This window comes from Saccoglossus kowalevskii, chromosome 17 (assembly GCF_978046115.1).
Source record: "Saccoglossus kowalevskii chromosome 17, keSacKowa6.1, whole genome shotgun sequence".
NCBI classification, from domain to species: domain Eukaryota; kingdom Metazoa; phylum Hemichordata; class Enteropneusta; family Harrimaniidae; genus Saccoglossus; species Saccoglossus kowalevskii.
Window position 1 is genome coordinate 17662221 of NC_140657.1, and position 13712 is coordinate 17675932.

The following is a 13712-nucleotide window of genomic DNA, read 5'->3' on the forward strand; positions in this document are numbered from 1 at the left end:
TCAGGGACATGCTTGGCGTATATAGTATTTGTGCATTTCATGATTTACTTTGAACATTTTCGAAATGTAGCATATTTCTTTATTTATTCCAGTGAATCAATAAGTTCATCAGTCAATAGTTTATGACTACATGAGTGAATTAACTTGATGAGTTATATGGGACAAGTTGAGGAGTAAACAAGTTAGACTGCAGTGATGTAGATTTGTTTTTGAGTAGAAGGTCAAAAATGAAAAGTAGAAGGTACAGATTTATATTAAAGCTGAAATATCGCGTGCCGACAGGTGACGCTGGGGGTGTGGGGTTGGTCTGTGAGGGGTGTGTCCCCTCCCATGATTTGGAGATTTTTTTAATAACGAGGTCATTATTTATGCAATTTTAAGCTAATAAAATGTTAATTCTACAAGAAATTTGGTATGTGTTTTTCTGTGTATATGTGATGTATTTTTTTATTATAATTCTGTTATATAATTACAAAAAAAAAAACAAAAAAAAATATTATAACCACCATAAATCAGTAGTTACATCGTAAGCTAGTTCTTTATCATTAATCCACTCGTGTGAACATTTTGTAGTTGAATCCCGGCGTTTTACCGTGCTAGAATCGCCCTTCGAAATGTGATTGCACGAACCATGACAAAAGAAAAGTTATGCATGTGCGTGTTATACCAAAGACATTTCTGTTGTCTTTGGTTATACTTATCGACGTTTTCAAACAATGGGGGGATATGCACTAAAATTTTATTCCCATCCTGTACTGACCGCATATTTATTTTTTTCGATCCATCGGCATCATTATGCGAGGATTTCAACTTGGTACCGACATTCATATCGGAAGAAGTTGAGCTCAGTGGATTTGTTTCCACGGCGACATCGTCACATTGCCAATCGCTGCTGGTCATTTCTGGAGTCACCGGCGACGAGTAAGCAATACCGTCAGCTACAGTTTGGTTGCACGATTCAAACGACTTGAATAATTTCTTGATTGTTGACTGTTCATGCTGGTTCGATGATGCTCTCTTCCGGGTAGACGATTTGTTTGATAACATGTTGAATAAACAAAGCCATAAAAAAACAGAGGTCAGATTGGAGGTAATAATGACGTCGTGCCCATGTGATTGTAATTATCATATCCGAACAACGCCGAAAGCCTTCGTGCGTATCCGAACAACGTCAAACCCGGAAGTACGTTACATTTTCAGCGAACGTCTACAGATTTTTCCCCGTGTTGCTTTGCAAAAAGACTGTCGTAGCTTTGAATGCGTGAATTTGTTTTTTGAAACTGTTAAAAGTATAAAATACGCTATGATTCCGTGTATACAGAATATATTTTTAGAAATTGTTTATTATCTAAATTTGTTTTATAATGAAATATAGCCGGTATTTTCACCAGAGTAGACGGTCGTTTTGACCGGCTACCGGCTTATATCTACGTCACTGATTAGACAAGTTAACTAGTCGAGTCATACTGTATTTTTTACCAGATGTGTGAATAAACAGCCTTTTCCAGACACGCATATATGTTGGTGAACTTTACTATTAATGAAAGCCATAAACTCTACCGTTGTCAACTAGAAGTGTGTTATTTTATAATTGAACGGAAGGTAGCACCTACAATAAGAAAAGTGAAGTTAACTTCACAAAATGCGAGAGGTCCAATCATGGACAAATCACTGTCACGACACATTCAAGCTCTGTGACATTAACATAGAGGAACCATATATATGTAAGGTCTGTTTTAGTCTACTAGTATCGGCAGTATGTCTGAAAAGGGACTAACAAAGCAATTGGAATACAAGACGAGGTTTCATACACTTAACCCTAAAAAAAATCCAGGACTTTCCAAGGGCATTTATCTGCAACCTATTTTTTAATCATCCAGTTAAAAATCAGAAAAAATATGACTTTGTATGATCCTGGTAAATCTTGTTAAATTCACAGCAAACACTGCAAGATAACACTGGATGGCTATCATAACATTCCACATCGGCAGAGCTTGAAAATATAAATTATTGGTTGAATTCTCTCATTACACGGCCCAACGACACTGATTGCTTACACGTTGAGCATCAAGAATTGAAAGCAATATTCACTCAGACATTGACATGTGTAATTTGTTTATGCAAAACACTGACAAAGAAATTAATAAAAATTAATCAATTGGTTCTTGTTCAAGACAAAAGTCACTTATAAAATATCTATAATCAATTGCAATCAAGTGTACATTGTTGTACACAGGAGAAAATGCCACCTTTTGAAGAGACAAGAAAATGACCTGTTTTGCCACTCTTGATGTTTAGAGACACAACACATAGTAAGTTACAATACACAGTGAGAAATGCGCTAGTGTGAACAAGAGACAAGATATGAGCTGTGGGATAGATATAATTTCCCGGATATTACCTTCCTGTTTGCCAGTCATTTGTTTTGTGTTCTTGAATTTGTAAATTTCGTTTTGACGACGTGTAATCGGATATTGTTTGGCTACATTATTCCTACTGCGTTCAACAGAATTTTTCGCCAAAATCACGGAAATTAACCTGATCAATATTCAACAAGATTTTAATGTTAATTTATAAAAGATCGATCGAATCGGTAACGCATCATGACATGCAAGCAGCAGATGATCTTGGATTACGTTTGTGTCATTCTGAATAAAATACGCAAAATCGACATTGCAAATTACGGCCAGCATAGACTCGCACAAACAAAACATATTTAGCTCAGTGAAATTAATATTTATATATTTTATATTCTTACCTATGAAAAGTGACAGCTCTTTCAATGTGCGTTTGACAAAGCGCGAGGAGACCATACAAGTTCGCGCGCGATTTTTTTTAATTGTTATTCTTTAATTTTTGTTCTGTAATCTTGTTTTTTATAAATACAATATAATGTTCTTACATTGACAAGAGAAGAGAAATTGTATACTTTTGTTTTCACGTGAAAAGTAGCATCAGCTTTTATAACATCAAATTGCCGACGTTTTACAATTATCTTCGGAGAGCAGCGATAATTCCCTGATACAAAATTAGGTGATTAAATGTAAAACCAAGTGGGTAAAGATCATCCAAAGTTTTAAACTTGGTACATAATTTTCTTATTGATAAAACCACACCCATTAATTTCATGAAAACTCATTGGATTCGCTACAACCATAGTGGTGGATCTGTGGTGCCTTACTGCCAATGATAATGTTCAGTGATTCGTTTTGCTGGCTTGAACCAAGCGGAGCAAGTTTATCAGCATTTGTTGCATACAGCTGTAAAATACTAATCAAGTCAGCTCTCAAAAAATCACTACTCAGGTACTTCCGTCTTGGTTGGTGTTTAGTTATCACAATTAGTGATCACCAAATATGTGAGATACAATACTTGGTAGTTCATTTTTTATACCACTTACGTTTTCCTTGTTTTGTTTTAATGCACATTCGAAACAGTACTGTATGTGCTTTATGACAGATTGTGTGAGTTCTTTGTGTTTGTTTTTTATATCGTGAAGCTGGTTGCCAATGGCTCTATTGGCATGTTGGATGTCAGACCATTTTCCAATATTTTCATCTACTTCAGCTCGTAGTTTGCAAAGGGTAGTGGAGTCATCATCATCTACCAGTATAGAGTAACTTAGACCAGCATCACCACTCTTAAACAATTATACTGCAACACTGGTGTCACGAGGTTGATTTAAATATTTGGATAAGTTATACGAATGTCTAAATGTCGGGTTCCAAATATCACTCGTGTTGCGGGGTTCTTTTACCCATACCAAATTAATGGTTTATACCTCTAAATGAGTAGTTGTGACCTGTTCAGCAATATGTTTGGAAACACGAACATACAAACACAGCATACTAGAGAAGACGAACTAATCAGTAACAAGTAGAGGAATTTAATCACGGAAAACAAATGCATTACAAATAACATTAACCGCTTCCTAAATAAGGGAATTAAATATATACGGTTCGCTCCCTAAACAAGGGAAATAAATATATACGGTTCGCTCGGAGTTATGAGCACCAGCGCATATGATGGAAAAATGCCCCAGAGCTCACAAACACGAGCGGGTAACTTATAAATGTTAGATTAATAATAAATAGACTTCATGGTGTAGCTACACAACTTTCAAACAAAATACGGCATTCCCCCGTTTCAATTGTTGTCTTAATTAACCGGTTTGTGCACGTAAAATAAAATAGTTACAAAAGATACAGAATGCATTTCACAAAAATACAATAATTAAACACTTGACAGCTAGTGCCCCGAAGAAACGATGTTACGCGTCGAGACCATTCGCTCGCAGAAACCCAGTGCTGATGAGTCTTCAGGGAATATTCGGGAACAGCCATGTGCGTCACCACAACTTCAAGAATCTGGGACCAACTTTGTCGAGGGTCTTCCTCCACCGTGATGTCTGAAGAAGCAACCCCAATGACGTGGCATTCACGCATTATATAGTCGTACACCTGGGATCAACATCACAATGCGCTGGAACTTAACTGCGGAACCATTCGATGCATAGGGATAAGTGACACCACCATTGACACGCAGATCGCCGCAAACCAACCGATCCGACACATACGGCGCGTGGAACTATGGGAAAAGTGGTCGGAACTATTTCCACTTTGTGTCAACACAGGTGGAGCTATTCGGTTGGTTTGCGGCGATCTGCGTGTCAATGCAATATTGAGAAAAATTAGACCTTTGACCTCCCAATTTACATGCATTTTAATGTTAATAAAATAAGATATTCTGATGAGTGTTTTGTGTTATTAATGTATCAACTCATTAAAGATTAAATCTTGCTAAAAATCGGGAGAGGATGTGTTCAAAACAAGAAAAATACTTTTATATAGTTCCGCGGCAGAAACGCTGAGAAAAATGGTAGCGGATGGATATTTAGCCTTCAGTTCTATGTGCCCAATCAAATATTTTTCGAGTTTAAGGAAATTAATCCGTTTTCACTGTAATAATGTATAAGCACAGTTGAACTAACACATATTTGTGTAACTTTCAACTGCCTGTTGTACAAGTTAACTATAGATTGTTACTAGATTACTATAATTGCAGCATGTAGTATGTCGGTAAAACCTACTTACAAAGATACAATGTCGTAACCTCAATGTGCGAAGTGCACTCTATGCTTGTTATTAGCTTAAACAAAGGAATGTAATTAACTGTTTAGCCCATTCAGGCAACACAAAAGATATGAACTGTTAATCACTTTAAAAGTAGTTATATAAACCCAGGTTGTCCCCAGGATACTTCAGTCTGAGTTCAGTACTTAACTGCTCACGCTATTATTACGTATCGCTCTGCCACTAGTATATCATTTGCAATTCATTCGAGATGGCCAGTTCCAGACCCGTACCCGCTGTTGCTTTGGAAGATGTGGACAAGTGTGTCACCTGTAAGAAAGTCGTGTCGATTAGACAACATGCACTTTCTTGTGACAACTGTTCGAGGTGGCAGCATAGGCTATGTAACTCAGGGGTGAGTCACGCACAGTATCGGAGTCTAGTGAGAGGTGAATTAGAAGATTTCAGCTGGCTATGTTCCAATTGTCAAGACAACGCCGATGTCGCCATGGATACTGAACCAGCACCGGAACCGAAGAATGGGTCATTCAACGTCAGTCGTTCGTTTAGAGAAGTCTCTGAAGTTTTAGAGGACACACTTTCTGATGGCGAAATCCCGGACCCAATTCCGTGAGCCGGATGAGACTACGTACAAGATCATATTGGGTGCTACGCAGAGAGGTAAAGCCATTCTTGTGGACAATCATGGCTACACATATACAGCGAAAAGTACAGGTCGTGATTCATGCCGAACAACGTGGCGATGCGGTCTACGAAGGAACAAGAACATCAGATGTACGGCATCAGTCATCGTAAACAACGGCGCTCGTCATTTATTATTTTATACGCCGCAACAACTGGACATTTTATCAAAATCAAGAACATGGTACATCGACGCAACATTTAAAATAGTGCTTATTGTAGACTTTGAAGCTGCTATATGGAAAGCCATATACAGTGTTTTTCCCGATGTAGCAATCCAGGGGTGTTCATTTCATTGGACCCAAGCTGTGTGGCGAAAGGTTCAACACCTCGGTCTTCAAGTACCGTATATGGAAAATGGCCCCGCCCCGTCCATGACTATATACGGGAATTGATGGCATTACCATTCCTACCCGAAGAGCACATCGAAGCCAGTTTTAATATATTAGCAGAGAAGGCGACCCCGGGACTTCAAGATTTATTAGACTATATCAGATCAACATGGTTAGACAGCAGCGTATGGCCCCCATCAAATGGAGTGTATACAACAAGAGTGTACGTACTAATAACGACGTTGAGGGCTGGCACAGGCGTATTAATGCAAAGGCTGGACGTTCACATCTGCAGTTGTACGTGCTTATCCCGTTTATATATAGAGAAGCAAGATTGGTTTCGATTCAAGTGAGATTGGTGAAGGAAGGAAAACTGAGAAGATATCAGCGAAAACAGTACAAGCGGATCCAGGGTAAATTATTTAATCTATGGGAGAAGTATGAGCAGAGAGAAATATCTACATCAAAATTACTACGCGCATGTAGTAAAATCACTGGTCCAGGTCTGCAGGTATTAGCCAATTCTGTAGGTGTCAACCAAAAACCAACCAAACGGCCCTTTTCAGGGCCACCACATCCTCCAAAAAGAGATATACCGTACCAAAACAAACTAACTGCAGAATAACTAATGAGGTAAACAACGCGTACACAATGGGGAAAAGTGTTTAATTATATTGCAGCAACATTAAAACAAACTCCATTCTTCCAACTATTCTGAAAAAAGAAAACAGATAACGATTATTAACGATCAAGCTAACAATGATTACCCCCCCCCCCCCTTACAAAGAAGAGGGTGGTATCGCCCAAACATGGCGACGCACGTGAACGGTAATGAACAATGGAATACATTTCCAATGAAGTAGCTATTCGCACGTAATGGCGATCAGTGGTACAACTCGCTCAGATCGGTTTAGGGTTACCGAGATGTGTTAAATCAGATCCATTTATTTATCAAAATCATGATAAACGGCACAGATGTAGACAACTCGTTCCGTCACGTATGGGGGGTCCAGTTGACTGGGGTCCAGTTGTCTCGGGGTCCAGTTGTCTTGGGGTCCAGTTGTCTAGAAACCGTGCTGAATAGCGCCACCTGTGTTGATACAATGGTGACACCATGTAGTGTCACGTTCCACACATTCGCAGTAAACTACTGGAGGTCAATTCAAAACGATTGTTGTGTATAATAGAATGCATTTAGCATTTCTCCGGTTCAGACTGCCACCTCGGTAGCTTTACAGTTATTTCCGACGATCCCTGAAACAGGGTTCCAAAGTCACACTGGAGGTATGTAAGGGTGCATAAATACGCCAGTTGCGAGTAGCAAGTAGCAAAATGTGTCAGTTGCGAGCGCTCGAAAGTGGCAGTTGCTAGCGCTCGAAAATGGCAGTTGCTAGCGCTAAAAATAGCAGTTGCTAGTGGCGTTTGTATGTGGTTGCGAGTGTGAGCTACATCGGCATTGTGTCAAATAAAATTAAGTCCGATGTCCTAGCCACTTGTTTTCAAGTTACATGTGTTGAAATGTATCGAATTTCTGAATGTCTACGATGCTATTTGTGCGTGTGTGGTACCGTACACTAAACCACCGTTCCTCATGTGTTGAGGGGCGATGACTAAACGTAGCAGTTGCGAGCGAGTCAGTCCGCTAGAACTGTGTGAATAAAAATAAGTCCTCGCCTCCGATGTCTTAGCGGCATATTTTCTTGTTGCGAGGATTTAAAGCGGACTTGTCTGAGATTGTTGGTGGAAAATACAAATCTTCACTCGAGATCTTTGTACTCTCGTTCCCGTAATCGCCGTTTTTTAACCGCGAAAAATACAAAATCACTGTAAACAGCGTCATATCGTCGGTCCATTCGAAATATTAAATTGAACTTTGAGTTTTATGTACAGCGGACGGTACAATGCTCTGATTTTAAGTAACAGTGATATTTGTTATTACATCCATGTTCTCATTGACAGTCTTATTTTGCGTTAAAGTGACTGTGATTGAATGTCATTTTTATGTCAGAAACGAATCATTGGAATGCAATTTTATGGCGGCCCTGTTACACATTCAGAACGTAGGTAGGTGTCATGTTCGGGAAAATATAACGGATAAAACTGATCCAATGTTAGTCCCTTGGTGTGGTATTAAACGCATCCTGGTCTGAGGTCGCGAAACGACGAGACCGACGGCATTTATCTTGGACCAGCATGCACATTATTGATGAAGCCGCTATGGGTCTTTATTGTTTGTCAACAGTTGACGCCTTCACAAAAGATTAAAGTGGCAATCGGTTAAATGCTGAATAAAGCTAATTCTAAACAGCACAACAATAACAAACGCGATGTGCTGTCAATCTCCGCCCGCGCTTCGCCTGCAAAATTTTGCATGAAGTGACTGACGACTCATTAATCTTTAGGAATAAACATTAAACTCCAATTAATGCAGTAAAAATAAAGCGGTGTTTTTGAATACAATTTATATGCTTGCATATTTATCACACATAATTTTAATTTTGGGAGTGGACATACCACAACGGGTAACAATCGTACCACATTGAGTTTTCTTTTATGTATGCCCCTTTTGTAACTGAGTGCATTGTTTTGCCAGGGCTCGATTTGTACTATGTTTATAAACAAAGAATATTATTTTGACACACTTGAAGTAAAACGTCAAAGAGCGACATACTCTAAACAACGACAGTTGATTACTTGATTACGCTTCATTGCGTTCAATATATATTTTTCGTCGGTTATTGTATTCAATCATGGTCCTACATATTTTTGTGACAACATTATTTTCTGTTAACGAGTTGAACTTGCCATACTCCATTGTATCCAGTCGATAATTATTCTCTTTCAACAACTGAAGCCGCCCACGCCCCATTGTATTTATTCGACAAGTGCTTTCTGTCAACAAGTGTGTATTCTCACACACTTATTAAATGCTTTAAAGTTTCCATTAAACCACTGAAAAAAATATGCATTATTTCATTGATATTACTGTCATCCTACCGACGACCCACTTGGACTTGGCAACATCGACGGAAATCGCACGAACTAAACGCATTTATTTATTATTCATTGTCTGTTTCTGTCCTATAGACACTGCACTGGCGCCACGACTTGGCGATCAGGTCATGGGACTGCTATTTCTATTCTGTGAAGACATTCACATTGACCGCGCGTGGGCACACATTCAAGATGTGTTTTATATGCCTTCGTGAAACTCCATCCGTTTGCTGACTTCGCTGTAGTTAGTTTTTTTCTTGTCGTCTCAAGATTGTTGCGAGTTTACAATTATCAAAACGCTTCTATTGTTGGTTTAACCATTTAGCTCCATGGTTTAACCGGATGCGTGTCACACAAGTCTCGATGAATGGATACATGGGGATTTCACACCTAGAGTCGGCTTCACCTCCATCCCAACCGACCTCGTGATTTAGACGAAACATATTGACTCAGTTCCAGTAGGAATTACATATAATTCCCTCACTTTAATACTTGAAGACGCAATTCAGAATTTCCATGTAACTGCCGAAAACCTGAACACAGTCGCCTGACCGATTTATAGCATGTCGGGGCTATCGGCGATTTTGGGTACTGTGAACATCTCAACCCCAAAAAATCTCTACCCATTTTTCGTTGGACATTTCGACCTACCTACACCTTTAGCCAAAACAAAGTCAGCTTGAACATTCAGTTGTGATACATGGCAAAACAATCGCTGCCAGTGATATATTTCGCGAATAAATAAAACAAAATAAATGCAATCAAAGGCGCCGACGACGCGCGTTGGAAATAAATAGAACACGTTGTGACACAGTCTCACCAGCCTCCTTCGCTCATGCAAACGCAGACACACGTGCTATTTTCGTATATTAAATATGATGGCAAGGGAAAAGAAACACCGGAAAAGACAAGTTTAAATCATGTTTGTATTGACACAACAATAAAGCAACAGTCTACCAGTGAATGTGTATTTATCAATCATCAAACTAAACATTCAATGTTATATAGTATAGTATATTTTATTTGACTCAAATTAATAAACTGGAAATACATTAACCATGGTCAATAATCATACACAAAAAACCACAATAACAAGAAATACAGATATAAAAAATAAAATGTTAAAACAGATAACACTATTAGGTATTACATTGTAAAATTATGTTGATATACATGAAGCGGATTGTGGCGGTTATGTACTTTCGTTGTTCATTTCACAGCACACAACCCTTGAACATTTTTGGATTGATCCATTGCACTGGATTGCTCTCTGTAGCCGGTGTTTCAAATCAATTGATGTCGATCAACTTTGAACTAAATAGACGTTTGCATCGCCACATTGGGTCGAGATGTCCAGGGTGTCTGTGTCGAGATGACCAATTTGGGACGAAGTGTCTTGGGTCGAGAAATGTTTGGGTCGAGATGTCTAGAAATCGACGATTTCAATGATAGAGATTTAGAATACCAATACATGTCAACACTCGCAACAACAAAATATGCCGCTAAGACATCGGAGGCGAGGACTTATTTTTATTATTTCACACAGTTCTAGCGGACTGACTCGCTCGCAACTGCTACGTTAGTACGTCCATGGTTTAGTGTAGCCTCGTAGACATTCAAAATTTCGCTAGATTTCAACACATGTAACTTAAAAACAAGTGGCTAGGACATCGGACTTAATTTTATTTGACACAATGCCGATGTAGCTCACACTCGCAACTACATACAAATCGCCACTAGCAACTGCTATTTTTAGCGCTAGCAACTGCCATTTTCGAGCGCTAGCAACTGACACATTTTGCTACTTGCTACTCGCAACTCACCACTCGCAACTGGCGTATTTATGCACCCTTACATACCTCCATACTGACGTGATTTCCATCACGTGCAGGTCACGAGTCTTGACTGTACGTAAAGTTAACGATCTTTCTGAACCGAGCAAGTTGAAATAATCGTGACATAAATGTACCGTATGTGAATAATAAAAATCTATATCAGCTGTCATATCCTACCTCGCTGTCATATAGTGGATCTTATCCTTAACTGACCACAGTGAATGTATTTTCATATAGACCTTGTGACAACTGGATTCATCCATCATGGTTTTTCCTGCAGTCATGTGGTGTTACACATCTTGCAGTGTTTGTTCCGAGTTGAATAGTCTAATACTTTTTTGGTTTCAAATCCCATCACTAAACCAGCACCTGAAAAAAGAAATCATTTGCTTGAACAATGTTTTTTTTTTGGGATTTTCTTCCCAAACAGAGGATTGTGCATGAATTTCCATTTACAATTGATTGTAAATTAAAAAAATAAATAGATGGATAAATAACTATACCATACCTGTCAAGCTATTGTGTGCTCTCCCTCTCTTCTGCCAACACATATCATATGATACAGGTATTTTGACAACTGGTAATTCAGTACTTTCAATACTGCTGATTGCGGATGATATTTCCATCTCAGATGCATCTTTACAAGATTGGCGAGCAACAACCTCTAACCTTACCAACTTCTCGTTCTCTGCGTTTCAGTGTTTTCTCATCAACTGGAGGAACATTCATTGAAGTTAATAATGCATTAACTTGAGTTGGACCAATTCCTGCATGCAACATTCCTGAAAAGTTGGAAATTTATTGTCAGATTGCTGTGGCAATCAATAGTAGCATGCCCCTTCCCTGTATGATAATCATTTACAATTTGACAGGTGTCTTCATCACACTAAAATATAAGTAGTGCAGTAGAATAATTTAGGCTTTCACTGTCATGCAATATGAAATCACCGAGGAATATTCACATACTAACTACATTCTCATTATTTGAAAATAATGCACCGAGTATTCAGGTTATTTGTAATATAAATTCATTACATTCTTGTAAAAATTATAAAACGGCTTTGTATTGTATAAATAAAACAAACGAATGTAAACCTCGGGTAACTGTTAAATGAACGCATTCCTGTACAACATGGAGAGCTTTTAGGTGTTACCCAGATAGAATACTAGTGTAAAGTTACGTGTGGTTTTCCAACATGTACGCGATACTAACATTGCCTGCTACTGTTAAGCGGGTAATGAAACAAATGCACATATCTATTTGTGACATAATCTACCATGTGTGTGTGAAGTTTGAACTTGATCAATCCAAACATGTCTCGGATACGGATCCAGAACTGAATTCTTTAAAACAAAATGCCCGCCAGTCGGCCATTTCGAACTTGATCCGAAAAAAATGAGGTGCATCAAGGTCCTATTATGTTTAATGTATGTACCAAATTTAAACAAAATCCGTCCATGCATAACGGAGATCCGGGTCCGGAATGGTGAAAATGTGCGATTTTGATGCATTTTCGGCCTTAAAATGGCCGCTATTCGGCTATCGTTAATCGGATCATGAAACAAATGCATGTGCATATGTCCCATATAATGTGTGATGTATGAGTGAAGTTTGAACTTAATTGGTCCATACATGTTCAAGATACAGGTGATCACGGACGCACACAGGGCAAAACATAAGTCCTCGTTTTCGGACTACGTCCGAACGAGGACTAAAAAAATAAAATCACTGAAAAACGGGGCCACTTACTTGTACGTACAGTATGCTTGCCAAACCATATCGAGTTTCACTAATACAGGAATCAAGCCTTAGCTGTTTTTGACACATTTTACAGTGGTTCAACTGCTTAGCAACGTAATTGTCGTAATTCGATACCGCATTGTCCCGTTCTACCTTAAGCAATTGCAAAGACTGCTAGAATTTTATCTAGTATTTTCTATACACAAATGCTGATGGTTAATTTGGATAGGTAACTATTATAATTTTACAATTTAAATTAGTGATAATAAAAAGAATTCATTCTCTTGTTCTCCTGTAATTTGTACTTCTATTCTAGTACGTAAAACATACGTAAGACCGATCACATTCTCATAAGACATACACAGTTTTATGATCTAATTCAAGAGGTAGTTATTTTGAAACAGACAATTAATCAAAACCGTCATGTATGGACCGATTTAGTGCAAACTTATTATCCTTTCGATCAGTATAATTCAGAAGCTTCTTGTTATATGTATATATGCCGTTACTGGAAGATGAATTAAATTAAATTGCTGATGAGTGGATTTCCCATAGGATTCGAAAACAAAAAGAACAATTAAGACCAAATGGTGTCCCAGAAAACTTGTTTCAGTTCCCTGAATTAAGTGGTTTGTGAATATGAATAAATTTGAACTGCATTCATGAAAGTGGGGAGAGTGTTTATATTTGAATTGACTTTATCACAATAAGGTTTCATAATTTCAAATTAATAAACTGAAAATGTGTATGTCATACATGATGTACACAAGTTTCAACTTCCAGTGGAATGTGATACTAATGTTACAATAATACCTGCTCTCATTTACCTGTGTATCAATAGACATAATCTAATACTGTTTTTTCAGGTGCAAGAAAAATGGCATGGCAGGTTTCCACAGAAGACTTAGAATCCGTTGCTAAAGGAAAGAATGTTGCTGCTCCACTAACACATTACATTTTCACTGCTTATAAAAAAACTGTTGATGAGGAAATAATTGATAATATTAATATTAGTAATGCAAGACATGCATATATT